The sequence below is a fragment of the Pavona decussata genome, unplaced genomic scaffold, assembly GCF_977016875.1.
Source record: "Pavona decussata unplaced genomic scaffold, jaPavDecu1.1 SCAFFOLD_140, whole genome shotgun sequence".
In the NCBI taxonomy this organism is placed as follows: Eukaryota; Metazoa; Cnidaria; class Anthozoa; order Scleractinia; family Agariciidae; genus Pavona; species Pavona decussata.
Genome location: NW_028145553.1, coordinates 895,393 through 912,500, shown reverse-complemented (window position 1 = coordinate 912,500; position 17,108 = coordinate 895,393). Strand labels below are relative to the sequence as shown.

The 17,108-nt window shown below is 42.9% G+C and overlaps 1 protein-coding gene across 1 annotated transcript in view; it reads left to right on the top strand.

Annotated features, from left to right (window-relative positions):
* Positions 1 to 17,108, top strand: part of LOC146466852 (E3 ubiquitin-protein ligase TRIM71-like) — a 59,254-nt gene that overhangs the window by 26,114 nt on the left and 16,032 nt on the right. The gene's annotated exons all lie outside the window — the stretch shown is intronic.

The window sequence follows — 17,108 nt, the reverse complement described above, 5'->3', positions numbered from 1 at the left end:
TGTAATTACACGTAATCATAACCAGTGGTTTCTGGAACAGAAACAAATAAATACACTGAGGCAAACGATAAATTACAAGATAATACTAACGAAAGGCAATAAAACAGCAATACGAAGGATAAACGGCAAAGGACAACATGAACGTACCTGACAGTCTGGATATAAAACTAACAACATAGGACAAGCGTCGCGAAACTAAATTAACATGAAGACCAACGGCAAACAACAAACTTTGGCGCGAAAACGAAATATTTAAATAGTCCGCGAGGGGACTGGTACTAAGCGCCTACGATACACCGCTGAGAGTATTGTTGCAACATCCCGGCCCCGAATTAGCAACCCGAGCTAATTCTAACTTAAAGCAACAAACTACCTATAATACACAGATCATATTACGCAGTTCATAAGTTCATAAGCTCAAAGTTCTCCACAGGTAACACTTGAAATCAAGTCTCTGAAAATTGAACTCCTTCAAGCAGACACAACTTTCTGATGTCTCGTTTACACACGGATGATGCCGTCTTCACTTTCACGCTACGGACATGGCCATTGCTGTCTGGGAAGACCTCCTCGACAAGACCCATCGGCCAGCGCCCTCGTGGCGCTTTCTCATCAATGACCAGGACTAAATCGCCAATAGCGAAATTACGGCGAGGGAAGTACCATTTCTGTCTCCTCTGAAGCACGGGCAAGTAATCCTTCATCCACCTTTTCCAGAATGCATTAGCCAGACACTGTGCTTGGCGCCAACGCTTGCTGTACTTGTCTTGGTCTGTGAAGACATCTAGAGGTAGGCAGCTGTTAGACTTGAGGAGCAACAGCTTATTGGGCGTCAACGGTTCTGGATCGTCCGGGTGGTCACTAAGGGGAGTCAACGGTCGATCATTGAGGATCTTCTCCACCTCGCACAAAAGGGTTGACAGTGTTTCGTCGTTGATCCGCTGCTCTTTTAGCAGGGCGGCGAGGATCTTCCGTACGGACCTTATCATGCGCTCCCAAATTCCTCCTTGGTGACTGGCTTCTGGCGGGTTAAAAAACCACTGGACGTCGTCCTTCCTAAGTCGGTTACACACATGCTTCTGATCAAGGCGCTCGAATGCCTCTCTCAGCTCTCGTTCCGCGCCGGTGAAGTTGGTTCCATTATCGCTGTACATTGCTCGAGGCCCGCCCCGACGACTGACAAAACGCTGATATGCGCAGATAAAAGAGTCTGCCTCTAAAGAGTGCGCGACTTCAATGTGCACCGCCCTCATGGTAAGACATGTGAACAAGCAACCATAGCGTTTCACCTCACTTCGTCCTTGCTTCACAAACAGAGGACCAAAGTAGTCCACTCCCACGTGTGTGAACGGTGGGTCGAAAGGAGCAACTCTCGCAGCTGGGAGAGGGGCCATAATCTGTTCACCAGGACGAGCATTCCGTTTGCGACAATCAATGCATCTTGCCAATACTTTACGTACCGCAGAAAGCCCTCGCAGTATCCAAAATTTCTGTCTAATAGCAGCCAGGACATGAGCAGGACCGGAATGTCCCTGTTGGCGATGACAGTTCTGAATTATCAAGTTGGTCACGTGGTGTTTGCTTGGCAGAATAATAGGGTGTTTAACTTCAAAGGAGACTGAAGCATTCTCGAGGCGTCCTCCTACTCTTAATATTCCATCCAACACATAAGGGTTTAGATCGCGTACTGGGCTTGTACGTGGTAAGCACTTCTTCCTGCTTCCTGGTGCTGTTTCGTTAAGCGCATCTATTTCTTTCGGGAAGGCTTCATTCTGAACGACTTTGACAATGTCTTTCTCGGCGTCAATAACTTCCGGTACAGTCAGAGGCCCTCTGGGGACATGATGTTGAGCTTCAGGCTTTCGACTCAACATATACTTCTTAAATCTTGCCATCCAGGCAATCGCCTTACGTAGACTGTCCCAAGACGAATAGTGGGAAAACAGCAACTCTATCCCCTTTCCGCCGGCAATTAAATTCGCATGACCTGTCGGTTTCTTTATGTCGTTGTCGTCTCCAGACAAATCCGGCAAGTGCAAGGGTTGTTCGGGCCAAGAAGCTTCATCCTTTCGTAGGAACATTGGACCATGAAGCCAGAGATCCACTTTGTCCAGCTCTGAACCTTTCGCTCCTCTAGAGGCCACATCTGCAGGGTTAGACTCAGTGTTGACGTGTCTCCACTGTTTGGGGGTAGACTCCTCGTGGATCATGGCGACTCTGTTAGCGACAAACGTTTGAAATCTTCTTGACTCGTTACGAATGTATTGTAGAACCACGGTGGAATCTGTCCAGAAGATGGTGTCATCTATGGGGTACTCAAGCTCGTTTCGTATTAGGCAGTTTAGCTTCACCGCAACCACAGCAGCTGTTAACTCAAGACGTGGTATAGACATCACTTTAAGGGGCGCTACGCGGGATTTACCAAGGACAAAGGAACAGTGAGTGACGCCTTCGTCATCAACAATTCGTAGATACGACACAGCACCATAACCAGATTCTGATGCGTCGGAGAAATGGTGTAGCTCAACTCTGGCAACTGCGCTAAACCCTGAAGGCTTGAAACATCTAGGTACTGATAATGTTCTTAAACTGTTTAGTTCTCGTAGCCATCCTCGCCAAGTCACGTAATCCTCTTCCGATATTTCTTCATCCCATCCATATTTCTGGTTACACAAGCTCTGAAGTAGGCTCTTTGCATGAAGGATTACTGGCGCCACGAACCCCAGGGGGTCATACATCGAGCTAACGACCGACAATATTCCTCTGCGGGTTGGGGCCTTTTCCTGGTCCAAAATTCGGAAACTGAAGCTGTCTGTCTCCATGTCCCACTGGACACCCAATGTCCGTTCTGTAGGAAGATCATCCAAGTCAAGGTTGACAACTGAGGGTGCTCTCTCCGTCATTGGTACCGAAGCGATTAGGTTCCTGTCGTTACTTATCCACTTGGTCAGGCGGAAACCTCCTCTAGACAGCAATTCTCGCAACTGGCTGGACAGTCGTACTGCTTCCTCTGTGGTAGCCACGGACTTTAAGCAGTCATCCACATAAAAGTTCCGACTGACGGTCTCGATAGTTTCGGAATCGAACTCGCCTTGATTATCCAAAGCCGTCCTCTTCAGGCTAAAACTTGCGCAACTAGGCGATGACGTGGCACCGAACAAGTGTACAAGCATTTGGTGATCGACCGGCTCTTCTGTCAAATGACCATTGGGCCACCAAAGGAATCTCAACGCATGACAGTCTTCAGGGGCCACACGAACTTGGTGGAACATGCCTTCTATATCGGCCACCACTGCAACCGGTTCTTGACGGAAGCGTATGAGGACACCAACAAGTCCATTCGTCAAGTCTGGTCCCTGCAACAGCTGATCGTTCAGCGATGTGCCCTTGAACTTGGCCGCGCAATCAAAGACAACTCTAACCTTTCCTGGCTTTTGTGGATGGAAAACTGGATGATGGGGCAGGTACCAGACTGGTGTATCTTCATTAACTTCTAGTTCTTCATGGGGTACTTGCCTTGCATAACCACTTGAGACGTAACAGTCAATTGTTTCCTTGTACTTTTCAAACAGGTGTGGATCGCGCTGAAAGCGTTTCTTTAGGTTGTTCAGTCTCTTCATGGCAAATTCTCGACTGTTTGGAAGGCGTACAGACTTCTTTCTCCACGGTAACCCCAGTTGATAGTGACCATTCACGATCTTCACGGAAGCTTCCATTTGCGCCAAGGCTCTACGGTCTTCTACGGACATCGCAGTCTTTGAGGCTACAATAGGCTCGTTAAAGTCATTCCTAAACATTCTCTCCATTTGCTGGTGAAGCATTGCATCATCATGGCGAACAAAGTTCACACTGAAACAATTGTTTGTGCATGAATTCAAAGGTCCCATGAGAGTCCATCCGAGAGGGGTGCATACAGCATAAGGTTGACCACGCCTACCGCGCCTCTGGTCGCACACCCAGTGAGCTTCAGGAACGTCACAGCCGATGAGTAACGACACTTCGTCAGACTGAATTCTGGGAAAATGTATCCCCTTGAGATGAGACCACTTATCAGTATCTTCCTTCGTGGGAGCACCCCCTCGAGGCAGACGTAAAGGGTCTACAGCCCAGACCCTACTTAGCGTGATTTCTTCATGCAGGTTAATTCCCCTCGCCACCAGAGAGACCTCGAGTCCATTTTGACAATCAGATGCCCCGTTAACGGTTGTTAGCGTGAATTCCTTTGGAAGACCAGACACGCCAAGTTTCTCCAACAGGCCAACATCACATAACGACACGTCTGATCCTGGGTCGAGCAAGGCGTTTGTCACAATTTCACCCTTCTGGCCCTGTCCCTTCACAACGACTGGAACAATCCTTAAGCAAACATTCTTCTTCCCAGACTCTGTGGCACTGCAACGACCAGACTCTCCGGCCCCGCTGACGATATCGATACTGACACTATTCGCATCAGGGGTGGCTGCTGCTTTGTTAGGAGGGGTGTTACCATCATTGTTCTTCCTCTGAAGATGCAACATGGTGTGATGTTTCCAGCCACAGCCATTCACTTGGCATTTCATCTTGCTTCCACAATTTATGGCTATATGACCTCTTCCAAAACAATTATCACACAGCCCTGCCTGTCTGACGAAACTCTTCCTCTCTCCTGGGGTCATCGCTTTCATACGTTCACACTTCGCAAGCCAGTGTTGACCAGAACACAGAGGACAACTGGAAACGGGAGAAGTAACGTTTGGATGAGATCCATCTCTGGTTCCAATTTGCGTTGCAAAGCTCTTCCCTTTGCTTCGGTGGTCAGCGGTTTTCTCCTTTGATTGCTGCTTAACACGCCGCTCTTTCTCTGGAGATGAACCCACAAATTCTCCATACATTGTGTTAGCCAACATAGCTCTTTCCTCCACGAACTTCGCCAAATGCGAGAAAGTCGGCTCAACTCCTCGCAAGGTCAGCTGGCCAGCGGTGTCAGCCCACTTAGACTGCAAGTGAACAGGGAGGCGTCTCATTATCTTCACAAGTTTGTCGGAGCTGTTTATATCCGCTTCGTAACCCATTTGGACGAGGGTCAGTGCGCAGTTCTGCATCTCAACGGATAGATCAGACAAACCAACGACATCCGTAGCTCTTAACTGAGGACCGTCCACTATCTTCGCGATGTGCGCATGCGCAATGATATGTTTCCGGCCAAACCTATGGTAGAGGATCTCTTTAGCCTTCTCGTAACCTTTTTCTGGTGGAGATACTATAGCACAATTCTTGATGGCCTCTCTGGCCTTTCCAGTGCAGAGCTGGATAAGGTAGGTGAGTCTTGATTCGGCATCTCGAACCCTTTTTGCGATGTTGACTTCAAAGTTGTTGACGAACAGCCAGTAGCTCAGTGGATTGCCATCAAAGGTTAGGAGCTCTCTTTTCGGCATTTCAAGTGCTTGTTGGAGGGAATGAGCCATCATCTGTAAGGCTTCGTGTTGTTGCCCCAAAACCTGTTGCAGCTGTTGCGATCCAAGGAGATCTGCACCACTGGTAGCGGTCCGGGGAGGTCCCGGGTGCCACGGCTCCGCGCTTGGGTTGAGCTCCGATCTCGAATAATTTCTCCTTACTTGATTTGGGTCCTCACGGGGAAGAGGTGGTCTGGCTAAGGGTTTTCCACCCACTTCTTCTTTGTAGACTGGTTTCCTCTCAGACTTAGGGTATTCGGTGCCTGCGTAAACTCCATCAGTCGCCTTGGCTTTCTCTATTTCTTCTTCTGCTTTTAATAACGCGATGCGACGTTTGAGTTCATCTTCCTGAGTTTTCATTTCAGCAATTTGCCGCTCCATTTCTCGCTCCATTTCCTGGCGCTTCATGAGGCTCTTTAGTTCCACTTCTCGGCGTAGTAAGTCAGCTTTAGCCTTTTTCGATTTGTCACTTGCACGCGAACTCGACTTTGAACTCTTTGACTTCGAGGTCCCTGATTCAACCTGTGAAGGTGAGACGTGACGAGCAGAGGTGTTCAAATTCTGTTCATGAGTGGACGGTGGCGTCTCAACTTTCCGAAGCCATTCTTCCACACGTTCATCAAACTCCTTTCTGTTAATCATTATGCTGTAATAATCATCCAGCGCCACTGATTTCGTTTCGGGCTCGATCGCGAGTTGGTAATATTCTTCGTATGCCTGTAAACATCTACCGAACGCGGCTTCAACGTCTTTCCTTATCACACGAACTTCGCGATAATTTTCGGAATTTTGCATCAGTAATTCGACGTCTTTGTACAACCTGTTCAGATATCCCAAGTGACCCGCTCGACTCTTCTTGAGGGACAGCATTTTTTCGCGAGTGACACCTTCGACGTCGAGGCGTGAACTTGGTTGTCGAATCCTTTCAACATGATCGAATTCATCGCTCGCTTGCTGGTCCAACGGAGGATCCATTGACATAATTTGACCAAAATACAGACGAATAGACGATCCAGTAGCGTAATCCTTGTCAGAAACTGTAGCGAACGCACCGGTAACTTTAATTAAACTTCCATGACAGTTCCTTAACTGTAATTACACGTAATCATAACCAGTGGTTTCTGGAACAGAAACAAATAAATACACTGAGGCAAACGATGTTGTTAGTTATATATCCAGACTGTCAGAAACTGTAGCGAACGCACCGGTAACTTTAATTAAACTTCCATGACAGTTCCTTAACTGTAATTACACGTAATCATAACCAGTGGTTTCTGGAACAGAAACAAATAAATACACTGAGGCAAACGATAAATTACAAGATAATACTAACGAAAGGCAATAAAACAGCAATACGAAGGATAAACGGCAAAGGACAACATGAACGTACCTGACAGTCTGGATATAAAACTAACAACATAGGACAAGCGTCGCGAAACTAAATTAACATGAAGACCAACGGCAAACAACAAACTTTGGCGCGAAAACGAAATATTTAAATAGTCCGCGAGGGGACTGGTACTAAGCGCCTACGATACACCGCTGAGAGTATTGTTGCAACAGCACGGTAGTCAATGGTGTGGCGTTGTATATTGCCAAAGTCACTTTTTGGAATCACGTAAGTTCCGGCCGTTCTCGGGCCCACACTTCTTACATTGTACAGGAGCGATTTACCCAATGCTATTACCTCAGAATCAACGTATATGTACACAGATGATGCCACAGTTTATTGTGTAAAGAGCTGTATAGATGAGGTAACACGGCTCTACTTAACAAAGCGATAGAAGAGCTCGTTTTATGGTGCAGATATAACTCACTAGTTCCCCACCCGAAGAACTGCGAAGCCATGATAATCCAGCGACCGGTCCTCGGCGCATTGGTACTCGGTCAACATACAATAAAGTGGGTCTCCCATTCAAGACTTTTAGGCGTGACAGGCGACAAGAAACGCGCCTGGACTCAACAAAAGAAATCAAGAACGGATCCGCGAATAAGCTTAACCTGATAAAACGCAGCCGTTTTTTACCTCGCAACATCCTTTAGAACTTGTATTTCAAAATTCAGGGGCACCCAACGACAATTTTCTCTCAGATCCTTTCAGTTGAAACGTTATTTTAGGCGATCTGGAGTGGCTTTAAAACTCTATAGGCTCATTTTAGGCAGCGCTATAATAATTTTATCTGTTCGGTCATTCTAGGGGAACTTGAGTCTTTTCGAAATTAGTACGTAGGGCATTTTTGTCCATTTTATCGAAAACGTTAGGGTCTTATTTCCTTTCCGCAAATCTTAGCTGACCTTTTTTCGGTACCCGAAACAACATTTTTATCAATCCGAAAACAGTAGGCCTTAAACACGGAGCGATCCTATAAGACCAGGCTGAACAGTTGAGACTGTCAATCAAAAATCCCAAACGCGTGTATCGGATTGGTTGATTACCAAAGGTCTTATTTTAGCGCGTTCAAGTTCCCGCAACTAGCCGCAACTTCGATTCGAAAGGACGTGACGAGTCGGCGGAAAAGCTATTTTAGTTCGAATTATTTTGTTCAAAATCAATCCAACGAATATGGCTACAGGAGAAGAATTTAGAAAGTTAAAAGTTATCCGTCTATTTTGAGATCGGAAATTCATTTATCGGCTGGTAAAATCTTATCCTTTCGAGATATTTCAGAAATGATTAGGATAAAGTTCGTAAACAAACTCTGTCTCGATATAGGTTGTTCTTCTGAAACCGGCCTCTGAGATGGAATCGCTTCGATCCTTTGTGTCTTTTAGTGGGGGAGAGCTAAGTAAAGACACAAAGTCGCGGAAGTGAAGCCTAGAAGAAACAACGGAGCGGGCAACGGAGGAGAAAAGTGAAGTGTCTCAAGCGGCGAGCGATCGCACGCAAGACGACGGAGCTGGTAATCTTTTTGACGTCGGCCTCTCTATTGCTTATTGTATAAACTTAGAATATATTTAGTAGTACTGGCTAATTTTAATACTGATGTGAGAGCCATTGCCGTTATCATTTCATCCATAAGATACATGAGAGCAACATCAGATCGTGTTATGTTTATATCTTTGGTGATTTTTCGAATTAGCAAATTGTGGGGGGGGACAGGGGGGCGGGAGCCCGGGAGAATAGGGGGCGGGAGGGGTACGGGAGACGGGAGAGGAAAGGGCGGGAGGCGGGAGTTCTAAGAGGACGGGAAGCGGGAGAGCAATACAAAACGGTGAATTTCTTTACTTATTAATGCGTTAGAATACTATCAAAAAAAGAACCCAACAATGTTTTACAATGTTATTTGTCCTCCATTTAGCGTCCTCCGAGGCTTTACACAATATTTTATATCCAAGGGCACACAAAAATTCGTGCTCAGGCGATAAACAGGGTTACTTCCGGTGAAATTGTAAACCCTTTCATTGTGTTACGTCATAGCTCATGAAATGTCAAGCGTGGCATGTAAACACATGTGTGAGTGCCGTGCAAGTTGTTAGAAGTCTCAAAAGAAGTGAGCAAGGCGAGCAAGTACGCGTCTTGTAAATTTAGTATCAGAGATATAAAAAAAATTCAATGTCGTCAAAGACCATTTTAGTAGTTCTTAGTATCTTTCAGTACGGTAGTGAGAAATCTGGGGCATAGACGACCTTCTTGGGAGTTAGCTCCCAATGACCGTCAATCGGACTGTACTAAAGATTTAGCTGCATGGTGTATGGGAATTTGCGAATAGAATGCTGTTTCAATGAGCACGTGGAGAGTGTGGAGTGGTTCGTTTCACGACGCTGTTTTTCGTTTTGGACAAGGCAAAATCGATTCCTATCACAATAGGCAGCCAAACAGCATGGGAAGCAACCAGGAACGACTTTATAGAAGAAAGGAGTAGGATTAGGAGTAGGAGGAGATCAGTGCAGCCTCCTCGGCACATTGATGAAGACTTCTTTTTGATGAACAGTTTGCCTAATTTCGAACGCTTTTTTGCATTTAATGCATTAATTCTTTCCTCAGAGCAGTAGCAACAAGCTTAGAATTCACCACCAGTAACCCAGAGATTTAAAACTTGGATTGAAAGTAGGTCCTAAAGTTTCATTTTACCTTTTCCCGAACTAAAAGCAATTTTTTTCACGCAGTTTTAGGGAGTAAGGATATCGAGAAAGATATCAAGATTATAATTAGTGTATCAAGTAAATGCGATGGATCCGCAATACAGCGCCAAGAATTAGGCAGACGTACTGAACTCTAACTGGGGCGTTTGGCTGCCAGCTCGCCATGTCCCTATTTGAATTACATGATCCCAACAAATGAATAATTAAGAAATGCAACAACCATTACACTGCACGATGGACTAAGACTGTTGACACTGAAAGAATGGTTAAACCGTCAAACAAGACGAACATGTTAGTCAAAAATTAAATACAATCAGCGGTGATAAACATAATAAACTTAGGCATTTTAGCTTGACGTAGAATATGAAACGTCAAGTTACATAAAATGCCCAAGTTTATTATGTTTATCACCGCTGTTTGTATTTTATTTCTGATCAAGCTACCATGGCTCAAGAGCAAAAGTCTTTATCAGAGTACAAAACCTATCAATAATGTTAACGTTAATCAAAATAAATATAGTAAAAAAATGAATAATGAACGGCCTATGAATGGTACGTCCTGGTACAGCTTATGACTAATACGGGTTTTAAAGCCTTCTAATTTACTAGGGGACGGGAGAAACGCGAAAAAGGGCGGGAGGCGGGAGGCAAAGGTACGGGAGGCGGGAGGTTCTGACCCCCCTGTCCCCCCCCACCAAATTATGCAAATATGCATGATCACGTACGAAATGTGTTTAGATGTTTTTATTTTTGACTTGTGCACAGAAGTTTAGAATTTATTATTGCCACTTCCAGCGGATTAGTAGTTAGTTTTCACGTATGTAATCGATAGATACACAAGCGGAAATGAACTTGAACCCAACATGACGACTCGGAAAACATCTGCCAAATTTTGAAAATCCCGCCAGTTTTGGCGAACAACACAGACTCGTTTTGGTCATCGGCATGTTCAGATGGAGGGATACAGATGTCCAGTTCGTCGCAGGCTTCAGTTTATAATGGTTTCGATCTTTGTATTGTGTATTTGGAAGAAGGATTTCGAATTTCGAGGTAAGTTTCGTATAATCTTTCGATTGCGGCAACGAAACTTGATTATTTCCGTTATTATCGTTAATCTCGCTAATTTCTGGTGTTTTACAAGATTTATAGTTATAGCGTTTAGCTTATTTTTATTAATAAATCGATCCCCTCTTCGATTTTACAAACGATAGTTCTTCTCTCTTTTTTCCTAGACCGTTACCGACGTCATCCACCATTATACTGATCCGTTTGGAAGCCAACAAAGCGCTTCAAAGGGGGCGTGTCCTTACCTTTTATAGGATCGCTCCGTGTTTAAATTTCCCATATCACGAGAGCTCGTGGTAAAAATTCCCTTTAGAAAATTGTAGGGGATTAAGGGTCTTCCGAACAGATAATTTCCTAAACGAGCCGTTGGGTGGCGCTGAAAATTATCTTGCCGTCAGTTACATGCGCAATACCAGTTTGGGGTGAATGTACAAACAGCGAAGGTTGAATTCGCTTGAGTCACTGAATTACGTTGTTGAAAAAACTGTTATTAATATGCCGCGTGATAAGCCTTATGTAGCGATACTCGAAGAAGCGAAGTGGGACTCCACATATAAGCTGATATAGCACGGGGACAAGGTAAGGTGTATTTAGTCGATATGTTGACAGGAATATCAACGCCGGCGGAACCGGCATAGCGCCGGGATGAATGTCAATCAGTTTCCTTGTCCTGAAGTTTCCTGACTCAAATTTTTCATCCGGACGACACGTAACTCGATGACCTTTTTTTTTCAATTTAAATATTTAAGCAACCGCTTCGGCTAAATTCTAGAGAGTAGACTCGACTGAATGGAGATTGAAAATCATTAAAGGCTGTTGAAGCCGATGCGTTTGATAAAATAACACAAAGAGTCTTCTTCAATTTTTAACATTGATTATATGACCACCTGTGGTTTCTGTTTATCATGGGGAAAACTAAGCGCCTGAGTCATTATTTCTCCATGGAAAAATCAAACTTAATCAAACTTATCAGTGTTTAGTAAACTCGATCGATCGTGTTTTACCATCCGCTGCTGGATGAAAAACGTAAGAAGCTTACTAAGGTATAAGAAGTCATATACAACACATGCTTGGGACTGTTTCCAGAACGTGCAGTTTGAACCAAGAGTGAAGATCAAGCGTTATCCCAGTCATAATTTATATATTATTCATCAAAGACCTCCACTGTATGAAGAATAAACCTTTGTCAATTATTGTACCTCATTTTTTATTTCACGTCTCTAAAGCCGGATCAGTTTTAGTCACCGATTACTTACAAGTCACACCAGTGTGAGGTTTCAAGAAATAAGCTAACATTTCCTCACACTTTCAGATCGGAAAAACCTTCGGTTCTCAAAAATTTCTACTTCAAGCTCGAGCTCTCCTTGACACCTGCACAATTCCTAGAATTCCAGGAAACAGACCTGTGCTATGTTTTACACAACGCGGGGAGTCTGTTGGAAAGTTAAGTGGACCATGGGGGGTGGCAGTGAATAATCAAAATGAAATTGCACTAACTGAGTAGGGTAGCCACAGGGTATCGGTATTCAGTAGTGACGGTACCCAATTAAGATCTTTTGGTAGAGAGGGACGTAATCAGAGTAAATTTGAGCATCCTATGGGGATAGCTTTTGATAACAATACCAACATCATACTGGCGGACTATAATAACAAAAGGATCAGGCAGGTGTTCAGTGGATATGGCGACCTTTTCAGCAAGTTTGGTGAGAAAGGAAGCCTTGATCAGCAGCTTCACAATCCTGAAGGTTTATCTGTCACCAGTAACTGTGATATTATTGTTGCTGATGCAGGTCATAAATTAATAAAGATATTTTCCCCTCGTGGGCAGTTCAAACGTAAATTTGGCGGACAAGGCTTGTTTTCCGTCCGTTTTAATAATTGAGTATGTTTGAAATGGCTTCCGTAAACAACTTCGTTCTTCTACGGAATTTCTTGGAAATGTCCTTTTCTCTCGTATTTCAAATCATTCTCGGTATATTTCCACGAGTTTTAAACTGAAGTCATGATAGTAATTTCTTTTAATTCGACATAGTGTTTTAATCATGATGGGTGTAACACCTTTGAACTAAAGTGGCTTTAAGAGAAATTAAGTTTGTTGCGTACTGAATTTGAATTTGTCTCTGTACTGAATTTGTTATTACAACCACTGTTTACACAACAGCAGTTTATGGAATAGGGCGTTAGCTTAGGCCTGTCCCTTCTCTAAATTTAATGTTGTGAAAATTTGTCAATAACTATAGTTTTAACTCTGAAAAGGTGTTTTTTAAAATTTTTACATTCAGTTCTCATCTCGCTTTAATTTAATTTGGCCAGATCAAAACCAGAACTGAGTAAAAATTTAAACGAAAAGTCATTTCGTTGGAGCTAACGTTGTAAACAAAAATATGTTCATGACTGAACTGCGCAGGCGTACTTCGCTTGACAGGTGTTAAATGATGGATGATAGGCGTTTCCTTTGCTTGTCAGGTGAACAAATATTTTCAGTGAGAGTTAGAGATTGTTGAGAAGATGAACAGTAAAGAATAAAGAACGGCCACAGAAAAGAGTGTTGGAGTGGCTCTCTTTCCTCAAGAATCCCTCTAACAAAAAAATACACAGTCTTCTTCAACTTTAAACATTGATTGTATGACCACATGTGGTTCCTGTTTATCATGGGGAAAACAAAGCGTAATTATTTTTGCAAGACAAAATCAAACTCAGTCAGTACTCAACCCAAGAGCAAGGTTAACGTTGTTTGTGTTTTACCATCCGCTGCTGGATGAAAAAACGTAAAAAGCTTACCAAGGTATAGTCATATACTTGGGACTGTTCCCAGAACGTGTAGTTTGAACCAAGAGTGAAGATCAAGCGTTATCCCATTCATAATTTATATATTATTCATCAAAGACTCCCTTTGTATTAAGAATAAGCCTTTGTCAAGTATTGTACCTCATTTTTATCTTACGTCTCCAAAGACATAACAGTTTTAGTCACCATTACTTACAAATCGCACAAGTGTAAGGTTTCGAGAAATAAGCCAACATTCAGCTTAAACTTTCTGATCGTTGAACCTCAGGTACTCAAAAATTCCCACTTCAAGCTCGAGCTCTCCTTGACACCTGCACAATTCCTAGAACTCCAGGAAACATTTGGAATCATTCTAAGAAGCCATTAAGGTCAAGACACATAAAAACAGCTTTATATTCATGTTGACCAGTTTAGACACACGAACGTTTAACAACAGTCACGAAGCGATTATGATCGAACAATTGGGTTAGACGAGGCAGTAAGTTACCAAGGTGAGTTAGCAGTGGTGAGTTAATGCCTGTGAGTTGCGAGATCTTGAATTTTCAAGATCTTGCCGGCAAGGGCAAGATCTTAAATTTTCAAAATCTTGCCGGGCAAGATCTTGAATTTTCAAAATCTTGCCGGTAAGATCTTGAATTTTCAAGATCTTGCTGGAAAGATCTTGAATTTTCCGAATCTTGCCGGCAAGATGTGCGTGTTTAGCCTAAATAATAGTTTTGCCTTCACGGGTATGTCTTTCAGAGAACACCCTTTTCTCTATGAAATGAGTGGTGTTCCCTGTAAATTTTGTTTTAGCGCTGGATTTTCTTCTTTTTAAATGCCATTTATGATTTGAAGGATTTGCGCGATAGACACTGAACAAACTCCGTAAAAACTAAATTTTGTTTTCAGTCGTTTTTTCAACTTAATTCAGGTGCTGTGGTAAGACATCATCTTATTTATTCGACGATGTCGTCCTACATTAAGATAATTGTTTCTTAGATCCAAAGTGCTGTGGTACTTATATTTTCATCTTAACTCAAGACTTGAACAATGTTATTGTCGATGTTTTTAAGCGTACATTCAAAAACAGGTAGCGTTTAATACCGTTAAGATTGAACATGATATATGCAGCAATGAAAACACGACAAATTTCAATCCATAGTACTTTATTACACCAAATCTAAAATGACACAACTTATGCAAATGAGCTCACCGTAAATTTTCAGGAAAACAGAGGCCGGGCCGCGGCATTTTAAATACCGTTTCGTTGGTCTTAAAAGTCCCGTAATTTGTGAACCTTGCATTGCAGATTGCCTGAATTGTGTCTACACTCATTTCTCTCATCGGTGACGCAGCAGAATTGTTGGACTCATCTTTGGTTTTCAAATACAGTCGGTTTAGAATCTAGTTGATGCTGTTGAATCCGTTTAAGACCCCCTCCACACGTATCCGGATATTTTTGAATTCGCAACTTTTTCTTTCCGGATACGAAAATATCCGCGTCCACACGTTATGTGATCACAGCGTATTCAAATCGAATTCGCCCGTCTACACGTATTCGGATTCACTCTGGATTCATTACTGTTGTCTTGCCTTCGATATATGGTCGTAGCTCATTAGCTAATTCATAAAAGGAGTTCCTGCTCATCCGGAAATTCTCCAGCCATTCCTCTGCGATCACGATCTGATTGACAAAATTGTCCCACCAGGCACTGGTTCGTCCAGGTCTAACCCGGAATCGTCGAGGACGGCATTGCTTTTTGCGTTTTGTCCGGTAGACAACGTAAAGAGCTTGCAGATGTCAAGCCACCTTCTGGCATAACTTATTTCAGCATTTAGTAGAGCGACATTTAGCTGCATACAAGCTAAAAGACTGGAGGTAAGCCCAAGGAGCACAGAAGCTATTTGCCTTCGACCTGGCGCCAATTTTGTGACGTCATCGTATCAGGAAATATCCGGATTCGACCGTCCACACGTATCCGAAATGTTATCGGATTCAAAAATCTCCACTCTGGAGAGCGCATTCAAACATTTCCGGATTTGCTTGCGAATTCGCCAGATGTGTATGGAAGATAGCATTATCCGGAAAGAAAAAGTTGCAGATTCAAAAATTTCCGGATACGTGTGGACGGGGTCTAAGTTACAACGTTTGGCCGGGGATTTAGACCGTATTTGATGTCCAGATGTCTTCTCATTTGAATATTGAAGTTGTTGTCTCGAAATGCTTGTAAATTCTCCACTCTCCGCTGCTTGAAGATGAAAAACGGCTTGTTTTAAGTCTGAACAAGGTGAGAGTTTGCGATGGATCAAAGCTACCGAAATCAACCAATCAGAAAAGACCTTTAGGAATTGACAGTTTCCTTTGAGGTCTGCAGTTTTTGAAATGAACCAGTCAGAAAAGATAAGGAAAGGCCTCCTGAAATAAATTTTGGATCCCTTTTGTGTTGGAATTTTTTATTTCTTCCAAGGCAATTCATCAAACAAGTTAGCAATTTTTTTTTTGCCGAGAACTAAAATGGTTTTACAGAATAGTCAGAATTGGATCCCGGCCTGGTGAGAGTTAAGAATTTTTGAGGAACTGTTTTCATTTTATGATCATTTGGTTTTTCCAAAAGGAATGCATTAAGCCAGCGATTTTCTCTATAGAAGAGGTTGTTGTAATGGTATTTTTGTGAAACACACATTAATTGTTAAGCATACCTAATTCAAGCTTGAGGCGTATTGCATCTTATGCAGGATGGCAGTATCTTATAGCCTGCTAAGGCGTCTTAAGATTTCCACAAGACCAAAAAACCTTTTAAAGTAAGGACACCATCGACTCAGATTAATGTAATTTAAACTGCTCTTTCTTAAAGTAAGATGCCTCAATGTTGATTAAGATAAGCGCCTCTCAAATGAAGATGATTTAAAAACAATATTTAGGACGACCTTTAGGACGACTCTAATAGTCTTCATTGAAGATCTCCTGTGTTAATATAAAATGATTTCCGTCTCAATTTAATGTGGTTATGGTGTTGCATAAGACAGAAAACGTAACGAAAAATTTTAGTTTAAGATATTAGTTTTTACGGAGAAGCCAGGTGTTTAACTGTCGCATGTTTAGTATTTTGATCTCGAAGGTCATTTTGACCTCTTGTTTTGAGTTCTCGGTATCATTTCAACAAAAGCGCTCTCTTGTCAAATTATAAACCCACGCTTCGGATCGGCCCTGCATGCAATTCAATTGGCTCCTTGGTAGATCTTGCCGGCAAGATCTTGAAAATTCAAAATCTTGTCGGCAAGATTTGGAAAATTTAAGATCTTGCCAGCAAGCTCTTGAAAATTTAACACATTTAAGATCTTGCCGGCAAGATCCTGAAAATTCAAGATCTTGCAACCATATGATAACTCACTGCTGTAACTCACGAAGGACAACTCACAGAATTGGCGGTCCCTGATGAATTGTGTCGCAGCGGTACCTCGCAAATTTGATCTACAAACAGGAGATCTAGCAGAGTTTAAGCAATCAATTTGCTTGTTATGCCAAAACTGAATTAATGTTAATAGGCTCACGGCAGAGACTATAGGCTATAGCCAATTGCAGTAGCTATACTAGTTACTACAATTGGCCATTCACTTACTGCACAAATTGAAGGTCACGAAATTGATAGAGTGCCCCTCACCAAATCCTTAGGAGGTTACATCGATCAAAATCTCTCGTGGTCCAAACATGTTAATGAGACTGCAAAGATTATCTCCTCTGGCATAGGTGCACTTAAAA